Source organism: Eurosta solidaginis, chromosome 2 (assembly GCF_040869045.1).
Source record: "Eurosta solidaginis isolate ZX-2024a chromosome 2, ASM4086904v1, whole genome shotgun sequence".
Taxonomy (NCBI): Eukaryota; Metazoa; Arthropoda; class Insecta; order Diptera; family Tephritidae; genus Eurosta; species Eurosta solidaginis.
This window is the reverse complement of record NC_090320.1, coordinates 3,987,567-3,999,882: the sequence shown is the minus strand read 5'-3', so window position 1 is coordinate 3,999,882 and position 12,316 is coordinate 3,987,567. Positions and strand designations below refer to the sequence as shown.

The window sequence follows — 12,316 nt, the reverse complement described above, 5'->3', positions numbered from 1 at the left end:
GGTAGAAAATAGTCAGGACAATCATTAACTCTTGGAAAGGAATGTTCCCCTAGTGGAAGTCCAAGCAAACTACCATTTTGAAAAGGCTTGGACCACAGGGTTGGATGATATATATTGATAACGGACGCGACTTAGCACAGATATTTATTGACTCAGTGTGAATTAGCCTTGAAGCCTCCTTATGCTTAACTGGATCAAATTGCAGAGCTGGAAGATGACGAATGTAATCCTAGTGCTTCCGGAGACGTTCCCTTTATAAGGCTAGTTAGATCAAACTCTTGCTTGCTTGGATGCCGCGGCTTATGAAAATTACAAAAAACTATTCGTTCAGCATTTCATTTTGCTCTTTTCTATTGTGCTTTCTGCCTTACTATGTGGGAGGTGCTAAGGGGTAATAAGAGCACATTAGTGCAGTATAAAAAGGCATGAGTGTAGTATTTCGGCAGCCAGGCCACCGTTTAAGTTGGTAGCGCAACGCTATCGACTTGAACGTCCATCATGTCCATTTGCGTCATATGTTCCTTCTTAATTGATTTGACCGGCGGTAGTTTCGCACGAGGTAAAAAAACCAGAATGAATTTAAGGGAATATTTGTCTTAAATTTTATCAATACGCTCAAGGTGGAGCGTACATATATACTGAGTTTTCTGTGAAAAGACCGCTGAGGTGGCAAAGGAGACGGTAGAAGCCGGGATCCGTTGGTGAAAGGAAAAAGCAGGCTTAAATTTCAAGTTTTTGCATAGAGTCCTTGTACTTTCTTCTTTTTTTTTTTTGATTTTTTTACTTTTTTTCGTCAAATAAATTCTTGTTAACACTATAGATACTTTAGATCTATGGGAGGTTTATATTGACCGACCAGTGTAACTTAACCTGACATATTTTATGGAGATTAGCGTAAGAGATGAAGGTTAGTGGCTGCCGTGATGAGGTGGTAACGTGCTTAGTCTACCACATCGAAGGTCCAGTCAAAGCAACATCAAAATGTAGAAAAAAGATTTCCCCATAAGAAAAAAGAGTTTTTTTTTTAACCGGGGTCGCCCTTTTGGCAGTGGTTTGACAAATTTTCCCGAGGGTACTTCTGCCATGAAAAGCTTATCAGCAAAAATTACAAAATTTGCACGCGGCGATGGTTACTTGGATATGTTTCTGAATTTCACGTCTTCATCTGCTAGCCTTTCGGGAGCTGACTCCCGAGACGTAATTTTATTTTTAGCTCCTAGCATTAAGCTTTAAATTATCAATTTATCATAGAACTGAGTTTCAAACTATGCAAAATACCTCAAATTTAAAATTACAAAAGTAAAGAAATTGGAAAAGAAAGAATTTGATAAAGGTTTTACCATATCGTTCTGGGTCATTCATACGGGGTTTGAATCAACCGCCAATTAACAATAATTCTAAGACCGCAACACAGCTTTATCTACTTCAGCTTATTTGAGATGTATTGGTCAATGAAATTTAAGTATTCGGTATTTCTAGCTCTAGGCAGATGGAAAACAATACGGAAATGGCTCGTATCACCCAGGAAATCGTTGCTTTAGAGATTTTTAGCGCTAGATGGCATTAATAAAAGGCGTAATTTTTTTAATCACTATCTCATCGAAGGCTATAGAATATATATTTAAACTTTCTCTGAAATAAATAAAATAATCGTCTCATGCTTGACAACGCAGTCTAGAATAAATCCAATTAGATTTCCTTAATATAATATAAAATAATATAAAAACACTGCAAGCTCTAACAATACAAGCACAGGAGAAAGTCCGAAAAAAATTCAGACACAGAGTTCGAAATACGCTGTGGGAACATAAAACGGAAAAATAAATCAATGGAAAATTGCAAAAGGGAGCTTCAATTGCCTGCAGGGAAGTGTAGGTTTTGCCTCAATTTAATATGCTCCCTTCTATTTGTTGTTGTCAACGTTAATACTGGCAGCATATTTTACTTTTGCGGGATATATCGGTTCGTCAAGAAATTTCGCCTGTTTTCAAATTCTGCTTATTTTTAATTTTTCCAGCTGCAATTAAACAAACTTTATTATGACTGAAGTGGAGCAGCAACACAAATTAAAACGTGAAACACATGAAAGCGTAAAGCCAACGCACAACAACGCCAGCGACTAGAAAACAAAACAATGCAACAACACGTTAACGTCTTGAAGAGTGTCAACAATTCACTTGGGTTAGTATGTCAAAAGCAGGGACCGAAACTGTTATTCCTTTTACAATATAATTTTTTGCAAAGCTATTAATTTTAAAAATAAAAGTCCGGAAATAAAAATTAAATCCAGACATTTATTTTTTAAGGCCAAAATAAAAGTCCCGCTTGATAAGAAAGAAACGGCTTATCCGAAACAAACAATTTTTTTAATTCGGATAAACCGTTTCTTTTTTATTGAGCCGGACTTTTACTTTGGCCTTAAAAAATAAAAATACAGATTTTACTTTTATATGTGGACTTTTATGGAAAAAGGGATACCTGGGAACTCAAATATTTTCACCTAGGACAATTTTTTGACCAGGACTTTTTCGAGTCCAAAAAAAAAAAAAATTATTATTATTTTCCGTCCTTGGTCAAAAGTATTCTTGAGTAACGCTTTAAGTTTTGACGCGCTAAGTTTTGGTTTGAGCTGTGTGCCTTTTTTGGGTAAAGTCAGAAGTTGTAATTAATAATATTATTTAAAAACAAGTAAAGGTGTCTTAAGTTCGCGTGTAACGGAACTTTATATACTCAGCGTGAGCTTCAATTATACATTTCATTTCAGCTAAATTAGTTTTCTACATAACACGTGGCACTGACCATTTTAAAAAAATGTCTCCCCATTTCCTCTTGCAATAAAACTTTATAAGTGAGATATCATTGATTCAAAACAATTTTTTGCTAAGTTAGGTTATTATTCTAGTCTACGACCCTTTTAAATTTGTTTTATATAAAAGTTGCCGTGGTCTTTACCCGATCCCGTCCATTTTATCTAGAAATATTTCCTGCTATAAGGAAAATATGTGTACACAATTTCATTACGATATGTTAATTTGTCTTCGAGTTATGGCTCCCAAACATAGAAAATTGCTTAGTCATAAAAGGGGCGAGGCCACATCCATTTTCAAAAATTTAATTTTTCCAATTTAATGTTATAATTCAATTTAAAAATTAAAATTCTATTGATACAAAATTCTTTTTCGTTAGGATATAGCGCATTATTTTCGTCTACGACCCTTTTAAAAATCTTTTACATAAGAGTGGGTGCAGTCTTTAACCGATCTTGTCCATTTTTTCTAGAAATATTTCCTGCTACAATTTTTCTTCGAGTTATGGCTACCGAAACATAGAAAATTGCTGAGCCTAAAAGGGGCGGTGCCACACCCATTTTCAAAAATGTTTGTGTTTTCCAATTTATTGTTATAAATCTACTAGCGAAATTAAATACCATTGATATGAAGTTCTTTTTTGCAAAGATATAGTTTATTTTATTTGTCAACGACCCTTTTAAAAATCTTTTGTATAAAAGTGGGCGTGGTTCTTAAACGATTTCATTAATTTTTCTTCAAGCATTCCTTATAGTAAAGGCAACATCTCTACCTTATTTTGTTGCGATAGGTTTAACAATTTTAGATTTATGATTAATAATATTTGTAAACTTGATTTTATCACAAGTGGGCGGTGCCACGCCAATTTTGAAAACATTTTTCAAATTTTTGTCAAGAGTCTCAATATCAGTCCACACGTCAAATTTCAACATTCTAGGTGTATTATTTACTAAATAATCAGGTTTTATGTGTTTTCCAAAATGTTCTATATATAAAAAGTGGGTGTGGTTATCATCCGATTTCGCCCATTTTCAATACCAATCTATTCTGGATCCAGATAAGCTCGTGTACCAAATGTGGTGAAATATATCTCAATATTTACTCAAGTTATCGTGTTAAGGGACAGACGGACGGACGGACGGACATGGCTCAATTAAATTTTTTTTCGATACTGATGATTTTGATATATGGAAGTCTATATCTATCTCGATCCTTTTATACCTGTACAACCAACCGTTATCCAATCAAAGTTAATATACTCTGTGTGCAAAGCACGCTGAGTATAAAAAATTCGTAGCATTTTTAAATATTTAGCGAAAATTTAAGACAAATTCATTTCAATTTTAAATAGTGTGGCAGTGCTGTAAGTCTAGCTCTTTTTTTGTTGAATGCAATAAAATTACTTTGAATGGCCTACATTTCGTTGTTGAAATTACTAGCAATGCTCTATAGACTACACACTCACATATAAATGTGCATAAATATGTGTTTTCTAATTCAGGACAAACTGTGATTCATCAAATTCAACTTTTTATGCATTCATATCCTGCTGGCTTGTGTGCATAGGGTCAATGAATAGGTTTCTTTTTTTTACGAGGAGGAAGCATCGAAAGGCTCAGATTCATTGTGGGGCTTTAACCGCACTAAACCTCCTACGGTTTGAGTACCATTTACCCCCCGGTACCACCATCAAGTATACCGTCGGGAGGTAGGTTGAGCACTAAGCTCTACGTATGTCGGGGTCCCGTTGTTGTACTTTGATAGTCCTGCGGCATAGGTAAAGATGTGCTTGACACCTACGACTTCTACAAATATTTGGAAACATACCTTAAACAATGTGCATACAATGCTTGTGGTATGTTTTTTACACGGGCTGTGCGTTCGACTACTTGCATTGTAGGGCTTTATGTAATTTTTTATTGTTTTTTATATATATAAATTTCCCACAATACGTATCGATGGATTTCCTCCCCATGTAGTTACATCCCCCGGTTGGAGAGGCCTTGTCTCCAATCCGTGTGTGAAGCCTGATTACATGTGAGGCTACCGCGCTTACACTCCTACTCGTTATTTTTACAGTTGGAGAGACCTTGCCTCCAATCCCTAGGTTTGCCGTTACCTGTATATTGACTACCTCTGGTCACACGGTTGAAGAGGCCTCGTCTTCAATCCGTCGCCTATTATATTATCTATATTCCGGTCTTTTCTTGTTTTATCATTCTGACGCCGCTAATTGTACGGAGGCCTTGCATCCAATACGTGCTCAGCTCGATCCGCTCCACCTTTGCAGTTTGTTCTCCACCCACAAAAGTCGATTGTTCAATGTTCGCTGGTGAGTCGGAGCCTTTCCAGACTAAGCAGATACTTCATTATTTCCGTTATTACATCGCATGCCGCGAACCATTTTACGTTGCTTTGTAGAATGCATCAACAATTGTTTCAGGAGTGTAATCCTCTCCAAAAATGCTGCGTAGTTTGCATCTCGAGCTATAGAACCTAGGACACTCGAAAAATACATGGTAAACATCTTATACTGTATCGCCACCACAGTGAGCGCATATGTCAATGAATAGGTAGACAGGTGCATGTGTGTGTGTGTATTTGTGCGCATTTATTCAACTGTCAATTGTGGAAATATGCTTCTTACCATCGAGTGTCATACAAAGTTATGTTTGAATGGTTTACTATTAGAGTAGATCTACACAACTGTGTTTATATATTTATAGTTATGTTGGCAAAAAAGTTATTAAAAGCCCAACTGCATGCTTCATTTGTTGCGGTTGGCATCGTTTACACATTTATTTACATAAACACTCAAAAGCTTGACAGGAAAGCTATTACATAAATCATAATTTATTATAAGGGTGTCCTGAACATATGTACATATGTACTTTTGTATTTGTATACCTTTCATGAACATGAAATGGCATATTACCTTTGGTCCGATGTTTGTAACGTTCAGAAATATAGAAGATAGACTCACCATTAAGTATACCATATCCGTCTGTCCGTCCGTCTGTCTGTTTGAACGCAAACTAGTCTCTCAAATTTTGAGATATCAATGAAATTTGGCACAAGGGCGTATTTTTGTATTATATTAAACATTTGTTGGATCCGGTAGGATCGGACCACTATAACATATATCTCCCATACACCCGATCGTTCAAATAAGACGATTTTGGTCATTCGTGCCGCAATTTAGAAAGTATAAACGTGAAACTCGGTGGTATATATTTTAATATATCATAGAAGATTTTCTGAAAAAATCACTTTGATCGGAGCTATGTATATATATTTATATTCCATACAACCGATCGATCAGATAGAAAGATTTTTGGCAATTTCTGCCTTAATTTCCAATATAAAAACGTGAAACTTGGCGATATATATTCTAATATATCATAGAAGATTTCCTGTAAAAATCATTTTGATCAGGGCTATGTATAATATATATCCCATGCAACCGATCGTTCAGATAAGGGGGTTTTTGCCATTTTTTATTTTATATTTATCTTAAAAATCGTTTAGGTATGTACATCTGTTCACTATATATTTCATATCTTATACATCCGATATTTGGAAATTACGAATGCGATAAGATTATTGTTCAGCCCCATTCATGAAAGGTATGAAGTCTTCTGCACAGCCGAAGACAGTCCCGCCCTTACTTGTTAAAATTTATTTACCACATAAATTTATAAATTTATTTAAATTAAAAACGAATATTTGTACTTATTTCATTAGTCTGATATAATTGTAACACTTTTAAAGTACACAAATCATTTGATTCATATTAAAGTAACACATTCAAAGCTTTTTATTAAGTTGAACGACTTCAGATGTGAATGTACGTTGATATGTATTAGGGAGGAGGAAATACAAATTCAGGAAAAATAGGCAATTTCAAAAATTTCAGTACAACTTTTGAAGATATTTGAAACAACAACGTCTGGTTCCAGACGACAACTATAAATGTGACAACAAATCATGACTCAATTTATAGCTCTGTTGTAAGGTGGAATCGATTCATGCCGTTTAAATAAAGTTTCCGTTTATCGAAATATAGTTTGTCTTGGTATTTTGGGCTTGACTTTCACTAGGTATTTTGATATCGGATCTCGATACTTTTTTTATATTAAATTCGCTTCATGTTTGTTGGCTAATTTCATTGCAGACTCCCCCGCAATATATTTTTGAGTAAGTTCCGGTGCATCCACAGTCCTGAAACTATTTTATAAATTCAGAATAATTTTCTATATAAGACAGGAGCCGAGATATTAAAATATGCTAAAAAGATTCATTTAGAGCTTCCACATGCTCATGCGATCGATTTCTTAGTAACTCCTTATTGAGCTTGAAACATTAAACTTTACACTTATTTCAGGCCACCGGAGCAATGCACAAAATGCGAAAAAAGTTTTGCTCAGTGGCACATGGGTTGGGATATTTAGGAAAATCGAAATCTGGTGATGACGCCCTGGGCCCGTATTATGTTCTAAGATCCGTGATCGCAAACGATTTTCACCCAAACGATAGATATGAAACGGTCAACCTTTTTTGAAGATGACAATCAATTATGGATAAAATGAGTACGAATTGTTCCCATATTACACGATACGGGCCCATGTTTAGATGTAAAGAAATTTTCTATCACACGACGGAATCTTGTGATCAAGTTTTAAAACATTTCCCTTAAGCCACAAACTTGTTATCTTACACAAAGCGCAGAGAACCGGGATAATTAAACCAAAGAAAAAAAGGTCCGCTTGATGGCGCAAAGGTCGAAATACTTATGAACTTCATCCGAAATTTGGAATTTCGGGATCTGTTTTAGGGAACTTCGCGGTGAGCTAGTGACCAAAAATTTAAAACCAGTTTTATGCATATGACAAAAAGTTTTGCTTGGTTACGCGTACGCAACATACCTCAAAAAATTATAGGGGATATGCATATGGCCATAGTAGTATAGCGATATCAATCACAAGACGAACAGACTACCTGATTCCCTATCTGCGCTTCAAGGAAGATCTTAACGCCACAATATAGGTGGACGGTTGGCACAAGGGTGCGCAAATGCCGGACGAGGCGATACATATGTACAGAGATGGTTCCAAAAACTAGACAGCCGCCATACGGAATCTATGTAGATAGAGTTTTTTGTACAGGCAGGCATGGAACAAAATGCGAATGGTCTAGCTTGGCATTTACTGTTGTTTTTCGGAACTGATATTTAACAATTGGAGGAGTCTATGTTTGGGTGAAACCGAACATTACATACCCAGCTGTACACTTGAAATGCTGTTGTTGTTTGTTTTGTGTGTTTAATAGTGTTACAAAGATGCGCAATAATACATAAACATATGGTTCTATTCTGAACTAATTTGTATTCGGGTCAAGGCTCCCGAAACATAGAAAATTGCTTAGTCATAAAAGGGGTGGTGCCACGCCAATTTTTTAAAATTTGAAGTTTTTCCTATTTATTGTTATAAATCCACTTGGGAAATGAAATACCATTGATATAAATCCCATTTTAAAAATCTTTCTTCAAAGCATTCCTTATAGTAAAGGCAACCTCTCTGCCGAATTTTGTTACGTTATGTGGGTGTTCAGGTCTAGAAATGTGACATTAAGTGTAAAAATACAATTACAAAAGTTTGAGCTCAATCGGACTTTCCTTTCCCGTGCCGAAAGAGCCTTAAAATTTTATAAAATAGCCATTTTTCGCAGAAAAGCGAAATTTTTGTGCGATATCTCGCGATTGAATATATGCTATTGAATAAATTTATTAACCAGTTAAGGAAAATTTTAGGGGCTTTAAATTATGTTATAACATATTTTCTCCAAAAAATGTACGGTTTCTAAGATATTAAAAATTTAATGGGTGAAGTGTATTTTTTGAGAGACTCATGGATTATTACGAATTGCATAATAGTTTTCGAAATTTGTATGTTTAATTCCATCTATTATGTTTATTTTTAACCCCTTTTGGAGGCTAAATCTTTGTATTTGAAATTTTCTTAAGTTCAATAAAAACCATGTGTATATTTATCATCAATTTGTATGTGAAAATGTGGTGTAAAGCTTTAAACGCAATTAGTGCACCTTATAATGATCTGTAATTTGTTCAAGATGTAATAAAGTACAAAGACATTGATCAGGGTGTATCAGAAAAGGTACTACAAAAAATTTCTTAACCCGGGACTGATTTGTTTTAGTTTATTCGACAATAATAGGATTTAAAAGAAGATAAGGATTTAAAAGAAGATAAACGGTCCTTAAGGATAATGAGATTGCAAGTGTCCAAAAATTAAGTTTTTAATTTATTTCAAAATACGTCTTTTCAGGAATTTGTTTCCTAGCAAAGCCTACTGTTTTTTGAATATTTCAAGGTTAAAATAAATTTTTTGAGTGACGATCTGTAATGTTTAACGAAATAAAAATGGGTCCGCTGATTTGTAGCGCAAATTAGTGATTGAGTTTATTAGAAAAATGTCTTTTTTTTATACAAATTTATCTATTTTACAAATACGTAATTACACTAACACTAATACAATACATTCTTAACATTTACATTCTGAGTCAGCATATTAGTTCGAACTAATTTTAGAAATTGTAACAGTAGAAATATTTTGGCAGGCACATTGACAAATTGTCATTGACACTTGGTAACGCTATTAACGAATTGGTCAATGCGCCAGTAGAAATGTAACCGGATATAGGTCTTGCTGTCGCCATTAGTATGTGATGTTGAACTCCCGCTGCGTTGGGGTAAACGTAATGTATATAGGTCGATGTTGTATTATGAATGCAATATGACCGTTTGTGGGCTCTGCATAGAAAGTGCATTGGCGTAGTAGAGCATGATGCATAGTGCTACAAACCTATTGAAATAAGGGGGCACCATGCATAATGCTACAAATCCAAGGAGTGGGTCCGAAAATGAAGACTTTTTAAAACTTCGAAGTTTTGTTAGAGGGCTGAAGGTAGTAAAATATATGGCAGAGAGAGTGGTTAAGTTAATTCAAGACTTTAACAACTCCATAACAAAAGACGAGGAGAAAAAACAATTTCTACTTCAGGTGGTAGCGGATTGTCGTCGCCTTTATCCTGATACTTCCAAAAGGACCCTGTATTTTCCCTTCTCTTATAATTAATATTGAAATTTATTTAATTTACTAATTTTTATAACTTTTATTTTTGGTATGAATTTTCCTTTCGATGTTTTCCCTTTGAAATAGAATTGTAGCAATCGCCTCATCTTTTTGTTAAATGTTGTACTCATTAGGCCGGGTCGATTTGTGGGGAGGCAAAAAAATCTCCCATTGATCTGTGAAAATCATATTCTAGGGATCAAATTTTGGGGCAAATTTTGAAAAATCCCACTTTGAACTGCCTATGTCTTTTCTTTTTGTAGTTTATTTTTCTCTTTAGAAATTTATTTAGTCAGAACATATGTAAATGAAAAAATGAATTTAACTTAGTAATAGAAAAGAAATTAAAAAAAAATTATTAGAAATTAGCGTTTTTACAACCCCCTTTTAAAACCAAGGCATCACTGTGATGCATTTGCATGTCGTAAATATAGTTGTGTGGGTTTTTTATTCAACCGTTTTAAAAAATGAAGGTAGCACTGTGACACAATTGCAGATCGTAAAATTGCTTGTGTTGTTTTTTTTAAACCACCACAAGTCACAGCAGGTAGAATTGAAATTGCTCCTACCCAAAAGTTCGACCCAAAGGGGGGGACATCAGAATTCGTTTTAGAGGTATGGTTCCTTCGGCAAAGTTTCTTAGTTTGATCCCTAGAATACGATTTTCACAGAGCAATGAGGGATTTTTAAATCGACCCGACCTAGTACTCATTAATGTAAAATATTGAAAATACATAGATAAAACAATTAACCAACTTCTAGTCTTTTCAATAATACATAAATGCAATTAATTCGTTTATTACGGAGAAGGTAAGTTTTTTCAAAATTATAAAAAAAAAACATCGTTCCAAACTGTAGGGAACAGTACATTGTACTACGGTCGCGTGACAGGAAGGTGGCCCATTAAATTTTAAATATATTCCAAACATTACTTCGAGAAATAATTTATATTACAATGTACTTTAATGGCAACAAAATTTCCTTTCACTTATTGCATAGCATATAACCAATCGGAAGTTAACACCAACAAAATTTTGCTTTTCTGCGAAAAATGCTAATTTCGTCAAACTTCAAGGCTTTTTCGGCACTGGAAGGCAAAGTGCGATTGAGCTAAAACTTTTCTAATTGCATTTTTGACCCAAACGACACATTTCTGAAAGTGAGCCCCCAACGTTTTCAAACGAAAAAAATCACCCCTATTCAGCGAAACCACCCTAGTGTAATATTTACCAGCATGTGCATCAGCAGAGCGTGAAAACGTTGTTGTATGTAATTACGTTGAGTAAACAAAATATTCCTGTAGGATCTATTGAAAATATAGAAATCACATACTTAAACCACACAAGCACCTTAGTGAAGTATATTTGAAAGCAATGAAATGAAATTTCCTGAATGAGTTTACTTTTGTATATGACCATGTTTAACATGTATGTGTGTGTGTTTTTATGTATGTTCTATTATCTATGGTAGCTTGAATGTACAAACCAGCAACTAAACTCAAGTTGGAATCGTGTGAAAAGCGATTGCCGCGGACGCCGCATAGAGAAGTGCATTTGTATGAGTGAATTTGTATGTATATGTGAAAAGTAAAAGGATGAAAGTGAAATGTGTAGATATGTAGGGCACTAGTTTCACATACACAGAAACATGCAGAAGCATTTCTAGGCTACTTTTTAAATGTGTCAAGCAAAAAGGCGGGACTGGGATATATTGAATCTGATTTTGCTTCTGTAAACAATATTTGCTTTAAAATCCATAAGTATTTCTGTTTGGGTGTATGTGTGTAATCCAACAAATATGTAAGTAAGTGCTGGTGGTGAGCACCAATGAAAAGCTCAAGCAGCATCCAATGTGGTTATATTAAATTTAGTTTGCATCAGAGCACGGGCTTTTAAAAATTGAATAATGTCAAAGGAGTTAGGAAAATATAGTAATAGAAGTTTGTAATTTAAGCAATGTAGGGAATCTCTTTAGACGTAATACATATAGCATAAGGCTTGAAGTTATATCATACCATATCAAATAAAGCTCTGCAAATCTAACAAAATATTGACCACTTTTATTTGTTACGCCAGGCTATAAAGCATTTAACCCCTACTTTTTCACACCCCCGACTTTCCTTTTCCCTATAGCAATCTTCAAAACTGTAAGCCATTAGCTTATTTGATGTGAACATCGTGTGTTTCTAATTTGTTTTTATCGATTCTTTACTACTTTGCCTGTTTTTTAGTAGCATTTTATGAGTACATCCATGCAGAAAAGGGAACTAAAAACTTTAATATGTATTGAGGTTTAGCGTCGCTGTTTATGTATATGTGACATTGTATATATATATATGCACGTTTAGCGACCCAGTAG

General features: G+C 34.6%; 2 protein-coding genes across 3 annotated transcripts in view; one reads left to right on the top strand and one right to left on the bottom strand.

Annotated features, from left to right (window-relative positions):
* Window positions 1-12,316, top strand: part of rk (rickets) — a 667,150-nt gene that overhangs the window by 158,086 nt on the left and 496,748 nt on the right. For both annotated transcript variants that reach the window (XM_067764097.1, XM_067764098.1), the window contains one exon: window positions 2,018-2,181. The gene's annotated coding sequence lies outside the window, so the exon portion shown is untranslated. The remainder of the gene's footprint in view (window positions 1-2,017; window positions 2,182-12,316) is intronic.
* The window catches only part of LOC137239138 (acetylcholine receptor subunit alpha-type acr-16-like), a 283,317-nt gene that overhangs the window by 105,126 nt on the left and 165,875 nt on the right, over window positions 1-12,316 (bottom strand). The window lies entirely within an intron of this gene.